This window comes from Nycticebus coucang, chromosome 2 (assembly GCF_027406575.1).
Source record: "Nycticebus coucang isolate mNycCou1 chromosome 2, mNycCou1.pri, whole genome shotgun sequence".
Classification (NCBI taxonomy): domain Eukaryota; kingdom Metazoa; phylum Chordata; class Mammalia; order Primates; family Lorisidae; genus Nycticebus; species Nycticebus coucang.
In genome coordinates, this window is record NC_069781.1 from 69117784 (window position 1) to 69132050 (window position 14267).

At 34.5% G+C, this 14267-nt stretch overlaps 1 protein-coding gene across 28 annotated transcripts in view; it reads left to right on the forward strand.

Annotated features, from left to right (window-relative positions):
* PTPRD (protein tyrosine phosphatase receptor type D) overlaps positions 1-14267 on the forward strand; it is a 2247062-nt gene that overhangs the window by 1034042 nt on the left and 1198753 nt on the right. The window lies entirely within an intron of this gene.

Consider the following 14267-nt stretch of genomic DNA (forward strand, 5'->3'; position numbering starts at 1 on the left):
TCATTCTGAAGTCTATTTGATGCCAATGAATAGAGGCAATGAGTTATTGAAAGTAAAATGTATTTTATCATCTGTCAAGATTTATCAAAATTGGGTTCCTCTTTGAAAGCTTGATGTTAGAGCTTCAGAGATTTAAAAGTAAAATAAATAACTGTGGAAATAAAATGATAAGACATAACAAGTGACTTCTATGGAAAATTTTCTGCATTATTTATTTCTTAACTTCTGTGGTTAAATTGATTCAGCAATATTTGTTGTAAATATGAATCTGATTTATACTAATAATCAGTTACTGTAGACCATAGTAGACTATACATAAACATGAGTTTATTTGTGTTACTGTGAAACTGGTAAAGTTTATTTCTAATAAGACAACTTTCAGTGTTTTTCTGTTCCTTAATAGTAAACACAATTAAGACTTAGCACTGTAATTAATATATAAAATCCAGATAACATATGCACTTATATTATACATTTTATATTTTGAGAGAAATATTTTTGAAAACACAAAGGCAATTGATTAAAACTTTGGTTTATTTGCCCACATAGTATTGAAATATATCTTGAGGAAGCTATCTTAAGTGATATGGATAGTAATATCTCTAAGAAATTGAAAGTATACATTTGATTAATTTTTTAGAAACAATCAATATAGTATTATTATAAATAGGTATCATATCAAAGCAAAGCGAAATTCTTCAAACCTATCAGGGGGGATTCTGCTGATAATGAAAGAAATTTTGATGAATTATTTAGATGTGCATAAAATAATAATTTTATTCCCCAAAAGCAAGAAGTATGCTTTTAAGTTGTAAATTATATTATATAAATATATCTGAGTGGACATTTTTTACAGAATTATTTCTACTTATAAAATGGAATGATTGAAAAAATTACTATTGTCTCTAGTATTTTAAACCTTCTTATGTAAATATACATATAGAAAATGATTCATATGTTAAGTGTATAATCTCAGCAAATTATTACAAAATGGATCCATTCATATACCAACACTCACATATATTAAAAACCTGAAAAGATAAAATGTTAGAATAACTTGAAGTTCCTGTTATATTCTTTATTCATCACTATACCCACAGAGAATAGCAATATCTTGACTTCTAGGTGTATACTATGCCTCCTTTTTATATTCTATACATTAAAGTACACAGTAGGCATTGTTTTGTTTCCTTTGTTCAACATTACGTTTGTAACGTTGTTTTTATGTACAGTGGTAAATCACTCGTGTTCATTTCTGTGTGGTATTCAACTGTTTGAACATAGCAAATTAAGGACACTTTCTTCCATTGGTAAGCATTTCAGTATCTTCCAGACTTTGACGCCTATAAATAGTGGTGACATGGAAATCAGGATTTTGTCTTTTAGGAAGCATGTGTGTGCCATTTGGGGGTATATAGGATATGCACATGTTCTGCTTTAGGGATACTGACATTTCTCCAAAGTGGCCATTAGTTTTTGAAAGCAGGTACATGAGAGTTCAGAAGCTACCGTAGTAACACTTGAGATTTTTCTCCCTAATTTTAGACATTTTGGTGTGTGTATAAGAGTATTTTAATTTGAATCTCTTAAAGACTAATGTATTAAACTCTTGTTTTCATGCTTACTTTTCATGTGGATATTCTTTGTTTATTAAGTGTCTTAAGACTTATGCCCCTTTTCTACTAATCTTTACTTTTGTATTGGGTTTCAGAGAATATATAAAACCTCTATTGGAGATATACAGTGGGGTGTGTCCCGGCTGTTTATATCAACAGAGGATTTAAAACTACCTCATAATAGCCATTTATTAAAGTGCCAAGAATTATGAGAGTTTGAAATCTTCCATGGTAATAAGAAAGAAGGAAATAGTCTTTTGCAACAAGTTGCATGAAACTGGAGGCCATCGTCCTAAATGAAGGAACTCAGGAATGGAAAAATAAATGCCACATGTTCTCACTTATAAGTGAGAGCTAAGCTATGGTTACACAGGGCAAAGTGGAGTAATGGACATTGGAGACCCACAAGCAAAAAGGTAGCTGTGCATGAGGAATGAAAAATTACCTGCAAGGTACAATGTACTTTACCTGGGTAATGGGCATACCAAAAGCCCAAACTTTACCACTATACGTGTAAAAAAACTCAACTTGTACCCCTAAACCTGTTAAAATAAACAAAGAAAAACAAAGATAGAAAATCTGCCATTGGTGAAGTATTTATACATCTCACTTAGGAAAATACCAAAACTCTGGGCTTTATTTTTCCTTCTGGAGATGTTGTGAAACATTTACCTGAACACCGCTAGATATTTACATTGTACATTCAACTCTTTGGTGGATTTTCTTATTACTCTCTTGACAGTGTCTATTGATGAATAGAGCTTAATTTTGACTTATTCCAGCTTATTAGTAATTTTTTTTCCTTTCTATAATCAAAGCTTTTTGTGTCTTAATTAAGAGACACTTGCCTTGGGCATTGTCATTAAGACATTTTCCTATGGTTTTCACCAATGCTTTGTTGTTTAAAGTTTTGCACTTAATGATCTCCAGGCATTATATTATTCTGTGTAATTATCTTATACAGTCAAGAGAGGTAGCTAGATATGTTTTGTTAGAACAGAAATTTCTCTGTGTATATTTTAATATTTTAATGTAAAGTTAATATTTAAATATAAAGAATGACACTTATGTTTATTTAATAATGTAATATAGTTATTAAGATAAGCAATTAGTAGTATTTTGTTAAGTTAATATATGCTGTTTTGCATAACACATTATAAGTTTCTGAGACCACAAAAACATCACATGGCAAAATTTTGAAAGAAAAATTCAACAGTATAACAAAATTATTTTACTTTGATCCTAAATTAATTATGATAATTTATTTTATGACATTTTATTAAATGAACCAAAAGTATGCAATGTAAATATTCTAAAGAAACATTAAAACTCTCGGAATATTAGCCTAACTTTAAGGCGCTCAAATAAATTGCTTTTAAAATATTATGTTTAATAGATTACATAAGCATATAATAGTCATAATGATACAGCCTGAAGTATTAACTAGAAAATACTATTTTCTGCACTTTAATAAGATTTTATTTTTCCATAGAAAATAACAGTGCATCACATATCTACTTTGTGAATTATAGGAAGGGTGGTATAAAAGTCATTATATCCTTTTTCAAATTCTGAGTCAATTAGCTAATATTATATTTTTACCATAATTTGTCCTTTTATGCATAGTTTTTAAAATTGCGTATATTTTCCTCATAAAGGAATAATCTTGACTTAAGTGAATTCATTTTTATTCATAATAATTAAAATTTTTGGAGCTGTAATGACACATAATGGCATTAAATGATTATTTTTGAATGAAAAGTGTAGTAACTTCAGCCAGCACATATCACAATTTGAATGTTTCTATTCCTGAGTCCTTAATCCAATCATGTCCTGACTTCACAGTAACTCACAACATAGTAAAAGTGCAATGGCAGACTGGATAATATGTTATTGTTAGTAACTAGTTATTATATATCAAATCTTCACAATATTAAGAAAAACCTGATGAAGAAATTTGGGGGTTATAGATTAAAATCCTTGAGGCTAAAAAAATGGCATTTCATTAATTCATATATTCGGACATTTGAAATACAGAGGATTTATTTCAAAGGGTTTTGGCTATTTTGTTTTGTTTTTGAGACAGTGTCTCACTATGTTGCCTTCAGTAGAGTGCTGTGGTGTCATAGCTCACAGCAACCTCAAACTGTTGGGCTAAAGCAATTCTTTTGCTTCAGCCTCCCAAATAGCTGGGCCTACAGGTGCCTGCCACAGTGCCTGGCTATTTTTAGAGAGAGGGTCTTTCTCTTGCTCTCCAGATGGTCTCCAACTGTGAGCTCAGGCAATATACCTGCCTTGGCCTCCCAGAGTGCTAGGATTACAGGTGTGAGCCACCACGCTCGGCCCATGTTTTCTTTTTAAACCTTTTTACTTATTTTAAGTAGCCAAAGATGATGAAATACAGAGTATATTAATTAAAAGCTAATGAGGTGGTTTTCATTTTTGCGGTTACCAATCTCTGTAGCACAATGGAACCAGGGAGAACAAAGGTGAAACATTGGATGTAACTCAGAGTCTTGAAGATTGGCTCTAAGACTTTAAGTAGCACTAATACTTCTGAACCTCCATTAGTCATTCAAAATTTGAAAAACTAACAAGCTTATTTGAGAAATAAAGCATAAATAAACATAAATAACATAAACATACAATAAAGAATAAACATTTCAGGATTTATTTCACATGTCCCTGCAGGTAAATGATAGGGGGAAATCCTGAATACAGATATTGATGCCAGTTAAAAATACTTTTATTTCTTCTCATAATGATGATAGGGATGAGGACAAATGAAGTTCACAGACACACAACTAACAACCTTCATAAACAAAAGTAGTATAAAGTGAATAAATATAAACATACTGAATCGTTTAATATGAATTATTTGAAGTCAAAATTCAAAGATCAATTATACAATAAAAGCTTTATCTGAAAACATAAACATCCTTTGGAAAGGCATCAAGCAAACAAATACGAAAATACAATGTGTTTAAGAAAATATATGGGCAGCTCCTGTGGCTCAGTTGGTAAGGCACCGGCCCCATATACCGAGGGTGGCGGGTTCAAACCCGGCCCCGGCTGAACTGCAACCAAAAAATAGCCGGGCGTTGTGGTGGGCGCCTGTAGTCCCAGCTGCTCGGGAGGCTGAGGCAAGAGAATCGCTTAAGCCCAGGAGTTGGAGGTTGCTGTGAGCTGGAGGCCACGGCACTCTACCGAGGGCCATAAAGTGAGACTCTTTCTCTACCAAATAAATAAAAATAAAAGAAAATATATAACCAAAAATCTAAATAAAGTTTGATTTTAAGAACAATTATTGGATGCAAAAGTATTCTCTATAATCACTGGGGTTTTGAGTTCCTTTTCAATAATACATTGGTTGAGTACATAGAACTGTTAAAATACTGTTTTGTGGTGTGTTTTTTCCAGAAAAATACATAGAGAAAATGGAGTTCTACTTCTGATGGGCACTTTCAACTGATATTGATGAAAATGGTTTCAGTGATATGTGCCACGTATTTACTTATTATAAAATGCCTCCCCTAAATCCTTTATCTGAATACATGGGGATTATCACCTCCACACACCTTTGGATGGATGGTTCCTATCTGGCTAGCTCACACATAATTCTGATTAAATAAATTATCCATCTGTGAATCCCCGAGGCTTAACTTTTAATACTCACTCTATATTATTTCCACACTATATCTACCTTTCACCCTGCCCCAACATGTCAGAAACAAGTAATTTAGTTGCTAAGACTTTTCCATTTGTCTAAAGGCAAACTTTATCAACCTTTATAAAACTGTGTATGTTATCTTGCTCCCTGTTTGATGTCCTACAGATATCTGGGAGAATCAAGATCAGACTTTGTTGATTTAACTTGTTGATAATAAAGTGCTTTTTTATGGGGGGGAGCTTTAAAGCATATTTAAGCTTACTAAACCCTTTAAACAGAATATATTTAATTCTGGTGTAATAAAATGGATGGGATTTCATTGTAAAGCTGAGCAGAATGCAGCTTCTAATATATCAGCTTTCCATGACAGACTATTAATAAACTGCCACAGTTATCACTTGATACCAATCTTTGGTGACTGCCTTTTTTTGAACTTGAAATTCAAAGGTATTTTTAAAAGTAATTTTTACTTTGTGGACAAGTTTCTTCCTTTAAATACTATTTTGCTTTCCTCTACTCTATAGAAATCATTGTGTTATTAATTAATTCAATCTAATTATACTAATTCTAAAAATCATGAGGGCATTAGCTGAATTCAGAAAGACGATGGGTTTTATTATTTGATAAAAATGAAGACAATGGCAGAGTAAGAATCAAGAAAGATAATTGACTTTAAAATTGGTACCACGACCACTTATTATTAAATTCAGAAAATAGACGAAGTCTATTTTCTCAACTGATATTCCCTGGTACAAATGATTAGGTTACATAGTTTGCATTTCCAAGGTAAATTTCAAGCTGTGGTTGAGACTTTCACCCGGGGTGTGCTGTATACCGATTACATTTCCTCTCTTTTATTCACCACTCCTTGTAGACACTCATTTTCAAACGTCCATGCATTCTTTAATTCAAAAAAAAGCACAATGAGCATCTTTATGTTACAGGGACTCTAAGGCATTTGCTGTGCTGGAGAGTGCAGGATCTGTGGTCATCCTCTTACTACAGAAGGTCTTCCCTAGTTAGTTCTCCATGCTGTATATACGTGATTGTCACCCCATCTAAAGTTAAACATCAGGGGAAAACTAAGAGCTTCTTCCCATTAAGTTGTAATTAAAGAGTCATCGACATGGCACGTGATGATGGCAAAGAGAGTGTGTGGGATGTCAGAGTCTAGAGAGAGAGAGCGAAGTAGGGAGAAAAACCTATGAATCCTTAAAGGTATAACTAGTGAACTGTAAATAGCATATATTTCCTCACTGCTGTAGTTGGATGGTGAATGTCTAAACTGTTCATATATTAGACAAAACTAGAAAAAAAAGAGTCCATATTTTCAGTCAGGTATTAATCAGTACATGGATCACTACACAAGTTTGAGACAGACTGTATTATGGTCTCAGTAAATGAACATATTACATGTCACTCTTCTAGATGATTTTATGCAAATAAAAGAAAGCTCTTTTTACAATTAAAAAAATTGAATATATGAAATGTATTAAAGATGAGAAAATAGAATATTTATGGAACTTATGAAGTGATTTGCTTATTATCAATCATGTGATCTGACACGTAATTCATTCTCTCAGGTCTTCCAAATGTTCAAATAAAAACCAAGGAGGATATGCCATGTACATTTCGAGTCCTTTCAAGCTTTAAATTTAATTATTCTATCAGTTGGGATGCTTTGAGCCATGACTAACAGGAAACCAACGTGCGTAGGCTCTAAGAATGGTTTATTATTAAACAAACAAGAGGTTACGCAGTTGTAGAATTTCATGGGTGACTCACTGACATCAAGGACCTCTGTTCTTTCCATCTTTGTTCCCTGTCAAGTGTTTGTCCTTGGCCTGCTTCCCGCAGTATTGAAAGATGTCTGCTGTGATTATAGGTTTTACATCCAGAAACAAGATACCCAGTAGGGGGGTGGAGGGGAAGAAAGAAATTCTGCCTTCTCCGTTTGCCTTTTAAGATGAAGGAAGCTTTTAGGATAATTCCATCCACATCCCTTCACATCTCTTTAATCAAATGTGCCCTGTGCCCTAACCTAAAAGGATCAATTATTGTTAGGTTAGACCAACCATGTTCACCCTCTGCTGCTGAAAATGTGTCCTGTTTCCATGTAAGCTTAAGGCTGCACAGAAAAGAAAGAAAAAAAAAAAAAAAAAAGGAACACTAAAACCTTTCAAGTTCCCTTACTAGGCAGCAGAAAAGAAGAGATGGTTCTCAGCCAGGTGAACGGTGATAGCTGTCATGTGTTGTTGGTGTTCCGTGAATGAAAACCTTTGTTTACATCCTTTCTGAATTAAAACCTTATTTTCCCTAAGGACATAATAGACAAACTGTGGGTTTACTTTAGAATGAAAAGTCTGCAGGGATAATCAAATCAAATTAAACAGGCAATTGCCTGTGAAGTAGGCAATTCCTATTATTTACATTCACATCCATTCTCAAAATTCTTTAGTGACGCCTCATTTTCAAGAGAATCATTTTTAAAAGTACAGATTAAACTTTGGCTTCTCCCACAGTTAGGCTGCTCTGTTCACACCCATAACCACCTGCATATGGGTATCATTCATTCTCGGTCTGTTGCCTCCGTCCAGGCTGCTCTCTCAAAACGCAACAATCACAGCCCTGGCAGGCCCCACTTTGCCCCACCAGTCTTCCCTGTAACTCTCCTCTGACCACCACCAACTCACACGTTTGACTGTCAGAAAGGGTACAGTTTTGTCCTTCATTTAACCAAGGCTCATCTCAAATACTACTTCCCCTGTGCAGTATTTTGTGCATCCTCTGGCTAACTACGAAGTTCATCTTCCCATTGAACTTCAGTCACATTCCCATTAGATTAACTTACTATTTTGTATCTACTTGATGAATTCTCTCTGCGGTGGACTTTCCACACTTTAAGGGTAAAGCCAGTGTCTTGGTGCCTTTGTATTTGAGTCTGTAATAATCAGCATAAGAAAGGATAATCGTGTGTTTCCTAGTGTGTGCCTGAGCAACATAATCATGTTGTTAGTGTACAGAAACCCAGCAAATATTTGGGCCATTTTTTTTCTTTGACCATGATAAGAAAACAACATATCTTAGAAAAGGGCTCCTCAAAATTTCCTACACATGGTGGAATATTTTTTGCCCTACCCAAAACTTAACTGGCAAAGGATAATCTATCTTGACTATAATTAATAATGACCCCACTGCAGGTGTAAACTTTTTAAAAAGTCTGTGCTTAATCTTTTAAAATTGCGCTAGTTTTATATTCTATAGGGTTTAGTCTTTAACACTGATGCTAAATATTTGTATATTCTATGTTTTAAGACAGCCAGGATTTATTTAGCATAAAATAATGTTTATGTATCATTATGTAAGAGTAATCCTCCAAAGGGATCACCTTGCTTACACTGATCCACTAGAAAAATCATTATAAACTCTCCAACAGGTATACCTTTCTTAGAGCATGGAAAATAATCTGTGAGCATAAAATTTTGTACACAACACCATTGCTCATTGTTGTGCTCTTGAGTAATTAATTTAAACTCATTACATGTTAAACAAAAAATAGGATTCTTGGGGTTGTATTATTATAATTTACCTTCACTGTTTTGGAAAAATTAACATGCACAAATTATTTTCATCTCATCGAATTCAAGTCAACTCATAAGTAGATAGTAAAAGTCCATAATAATAATAGTTTAATTTGTGTTGTTCATTTATAAATGTAACTAGATTAACAAAATTTTAGGTAAGTACTGGAAAGGAAAACAATACCCCAGCATGAAATTGCTGAAGAAGAAAAGATTTGCCGAAAAGAAACTTTGCAGAAAGAAAAAGCAAACCCTAGCACCATAGCATTTAAGTTGTCATAAATAAGAAGGAAGAAATAAATGATTTATCCTGTGTTCATTGTAGCAGCCTATCTGCAGAAAAATGAAATTATAGATTCCTCACTATACATGACACCATCAGCAAAGGTGTTTTTGGGGGGGTAATTTGGTCATTTTCATTTATCTCATTTCTCTCCATTCCATCCTTGACAGCTCTAACTTACCAGATCTTCAAAATCCCGGGAAGCAGGGCCAAAGTTTAATATTCTGTTGCTTTTTACCAAGGACATTTTGTTGGTTTTAAAAATTCACACACACACAAGTGGAATAATATTTACAATTTCTGGGACTATGTAATGGTGGAAAAAAATCATAAAAAGCGATTTTAAAGAGACCTACAGAATATTTTTCACATTTGTAAATATTTGAAGCATTTTCTTATGTCTTTTATCTTAAAAATATTTTAATATTTAATTGTCACTAATAAAAGGTAACAATATGAAAAACAAAAAGAAAAGGAAAAGAAAAACAGAAAGGAAATTCATATTTCATAAATCTATCAGGATAATGGATTGATATATGAAATACCAGATTCTGAAATACCAAGAAAACTGGATTTTTATGCCTTCTTTCTCAGCCCAGTACATGTTTGAATGTAGATACCATAATTCGAAACATGCAATTCTTTCCAATTGTAAACTTTATAAAGATTTTTATAAGAATTGTAAGAATTGTATATCTATCTTGTAATTTGGAAGGTACCAATTTAGAACATCCTTTTTACTTTATGAAAATACTTGAAGCATTTGTAAATATTTGAGGCATTTTCTTATGTCTTTTATCTGAAAAATATTATAAATATTTTACATACTAATACTAATATTGTGAAGTTTTAATAAAATATTTCAGAGCTTTTTATTAAAGTTCTTTTATTGAGATTATAAGAAATGAAGATAGTTAGGAAATGGGAGACATTGAGATAAAAGCAATTCAAAAAGTGGATGTCATTAATTTAAATTTTTATGAAGCAAGCACTACGTGTCCCATAATAGGTTGGCCGTAGGTGCCCTGCAAAAAATATACAAGATACAACTCTCTGTTGTGCTTAGCTTAGATTCTGGAGGCAGAACAAGAAATATCCTGAGAAGTAAAATCTAAATGTCAAACTGTATTTTTTTCTAAGTGGTAATAAATTCAAAAAGAGTCACTTTTCTGTGGACTGGGTTTAAGAATAGAAACACACATAGAGATAGGATGTCTTGAGTTGCATATAATGTCAGGGCTCCTAAATATAAGGACCCTGGCATTAGGTCCATAAGGCAAAAGAATAAAGTTACTTGGCATACTAATATATCATTGATCTCTTTTGTATATCATAGATGGGATTCATGGGATATTACTTAAAGGAATTTTTTTTATTTTAGCATTTTGAATATATTATCCCATTCTCTCCAGATCTGTAAGGTTTCTGCTGAGAAATTTGATAATAACCTAATGGAGATTCTTTCATAGGTGACTACTCATTTTTCTTTTGCTATATTTAGAATTCTTCCTTTGTCTTTGCTTTTAGAAAGTTTGACTATAATGACCCATGAGAAGACCTTTTTGTATTGCCTCTATTTGGAGATTTGGGGATTCCTCTATCTGGACATCTAAATCTCTTGTTTGAGTTAGAAAGTTTTCTTCTATTATTTTGTTAAATGGCTTTCCTAACATTTTCATTGGCTCTTCACCTTCTCAGCCCCTAATAATTTTAATATTTAATTGTTCTATGGTCTCATATGGCACAAAGGCATTTCTCATTCTTTTGTATTTTTTTTATTTTTTTATTTTTTTGGTCTGGCAGGATTATTTCAAAAGACTTGTCTTCAAGTTCTGAGATGCTTTCTTCTTCTTCATCTAGTCTGTTTTTGAAAATTTCAAATATATATAGCATTTAATTCCATAAATTTTTCAACTCCATAATTTTTGTTTGATTCTTTTTGTAACATGTATCTCTTAGGTAAATTTCTCATTCATATCCTGAATTTTTTCCTGATATTTTTTGTATTGTTTTTCAGAATCCTCTTGTCTCTCACTGTGCTTCTTTAGCATCAGTCATTTTATTTCTTTTCCTGGGATTTCGTGAATTTCTATTTGGTTGAGATCTGTTGTTAGAAAATCTTTGTGTTCCTTTGGAGGTATCACCTTTCCCTTCTTTTGTTTATTTGTTTGTTACTTCCCTATTTTCTTTTTTTTTTTTTTTTTTTTTTTTGTAGAGACAGAGTCTCACTTTATCGCCCTAGGTAGAGTGCCATGGCATCACACAGCTCACAGCAACCTCCAACTCCTGGGCTGAAGCGATTCTCTTGCCTCAGCCTCCCGAGTAGCTGGGACTACAGGCGCCCGCCACAACGCCCAGCTATTTTTTGGTTTGCAGTTCAGCCGGGGCCGGGTTTGAACCCGCCACCCTCGGTATATGTTGCTGGCGCCTTACCAACTGAGCCACAGGCGCCGCCCTACTTCCCTATTTTCTTATGTTGATATCTATACCTCGGATGTAACAGTCATTTCTTTAGATTTTTTTTTATTTCATTTCATAAGTGCGGATTATTTCCTAAAAATGTATGTTATGGTGTTGTCTGGGTAGGACACCTTGTCTTTGGTTCTTGGCACATGCAGTAGTCTAGTCTCTGTATGATTTCTTCTACTAGAAACAGTAACAGTGGTATATGTGGTTTCTCAGGGGCTCATGGTATAGTTATTATTGGAGCCTATGGTCAGGTTTTGTAGGACAACTTTTCAAGTAGTCCAAGTTTTGGTGGCCTTCAGGTGCTGGCAGTGATTGGTTGTGTATGGTTTTATGCTTTTTTATGGGACCTAGGGCTGTATATGATGACACAAGTATTAGAACTTCCAGGTGAACTTCTTGGGCCTGCAAGTGGTTTACTTGGAGCCCGGCAGTGGCAGCAGTCGGCTGGGTAGGTGGCAGGTTCTTAGGCCTCTGAGGAGACAGTGTGGCATGAATGACATTGGTGGCGATGGTGGAATAACCCTCTGGGTCTTGAGTGTTGCACACTTGTTTGATGGTGAGTGCTCGGTCAGTCGATCCCCAGTCCGATGTGTGGCACATGCAAGTAATTGCCACATAGTGAAAGTGGCCACATGGTTAGTCCCAACCTCAAAATTCCATGAGGATGTCAGGTGCCACCAGTGATGGACTCACCGGACCATGTTCTTTCATGGGGTATGAGGGTGGGTGGCAAAGCTTGCCCAGAGAGGTTGTCGTCAGGCCTCTTGATAGCATGTGTAGCCACCAACTATGACAAATAGGGAAATACCAATCCCCAAGCCATTGACAGAGAGCTCATGTGGAGAGGCAGCTGCAGTGTTGCCTCTGGGAGGGAAGTGTCACTTTCAGTGGTAGATGCCTAGGCTGTCAGGTGGGAAATCCATGTGCCACAAGGATAGTTTTTTATGTATACTAAGTCCTCAAAATATCGAATTTAGTCTATCTCTAAAATAGAAAGCAAACAAGACAGAGCATCAGTCAAGAGGTTTCCTATCTCACAGTGATGCTGAACGTAGTTGTAGATACGTGAAGTATCATATAATTGTGTGTGTATATGTGCAAGTATATGTTTATGTGTGTGTTTCCAGAGTTGATTTATAAAATAGCAAAGCTAAGTTCAAGGAATCACTCTACAGGCTACTTTTATTAACCTAGTTCTATAGCCACAAACTTTCACTCCCATCTTAGTAAATGCAGTCTGTAATGGATGACACTGCTCAGTATTTAACTGGGGCAATGAGTATGTGGAATCTATAGCTTTATGTAGGTATGAATTTGCCAAATTAGAGAAAATGGCTGTATATTTGCCATAGAAAAATATTTACTATATTAGAATTTTTTTAAGAAACATAAATTAAAAGCACCGCATATTAAATATTACACAGAAAAGGAACATTCCTAGAGCGTACAGGTTGGCAGGATTACAAACCTGTCTTCTGAAGGCCCATAGATATGCACAACTGAAATGTGTCATATCATGCACTTGTATCTTTAAACAAAACCTAATTTTTCAATGGAGTCTTCATTTTCTGAGTGTGTAGAATTATTTTCCTCTTCACACAAATACTAAAACATCCAACCCATGTTTTATTAAGTTATAGAAATAGAATTTCTATAATGTAGACTATGTAGATCTATAAGCAAGAAAATTAAATAAAAATTCACATTTTTGTGGTAGGCGTTATTTCATTGAATTTAATTAAATATACAGTTTTTCCTGACTTAGTATTTATGATTTTGTTAACTTATGATCACATCTTGACATTGTATATGTTATGGAGCCAAATTCCATTAAGTCTAAGTTTCCTGTAAAGAAGTGTCGATGCTTCTCTGCAGTTCTTTGTTATCTCTATTTCTCAGTATCTGTGCAGAGATTCTTTTTTTTTTTTTTTTGTAGAGACAGAGTCTCACTTTACCACCCTCGGGTAGAGTGCTGTGGCGTCACACGGCTCACAGCAACCTCCAACTCTTGGGCTTACGCGATTCTCTTGCCTCAGCCTCCCGAGCAGCTGGGACTACAGGCGCCCGCCACAACACCTGGCTATTTTTTTGTTGCAGTTTGGCTGGGGCTGGGTTTGAACCGGCCACCCTCGGCATATGGGGCCGGCGCCCTACTCACTGAGCCACAGGCGCCGCCCTGTGCAGAGATTCTTATTCACTTGGAGGTGCAGAAGCTGAATTCAAATGAAACAGGCCCCAAGTGTTCATTTCATTAGTGATTTCTGCAGGTGCCTAACATCAACCAACATTTTCAGGTACCAGAGTGGGTCTAATTGTTCATTTTCTCTTGGGTGAAAAACACATTTGTTTCAATATGTTTACCCTTACTTCGATCGTGACATTTGTTTTAATACATTTACCCCCACTTTGATCGTGACTTTTTTTTTTTTTTTAAGTAACTACAAATGTGCTTGAAAAAATGAAGGAGTAGCATCAAAGAAAAAAATTAAAACAGAACCATTTGTTGCGGGGTTTATTAGTAAATACTTTGGTCTTAATGTCGACACAGGAGAATATATTAGTCTCTGTTCATTAGTCACACATTCTTCCATAAAGTGCTCACATCTCATCTGAATGGACATTCTCTGAAGAAACCACATCCTTGCTGG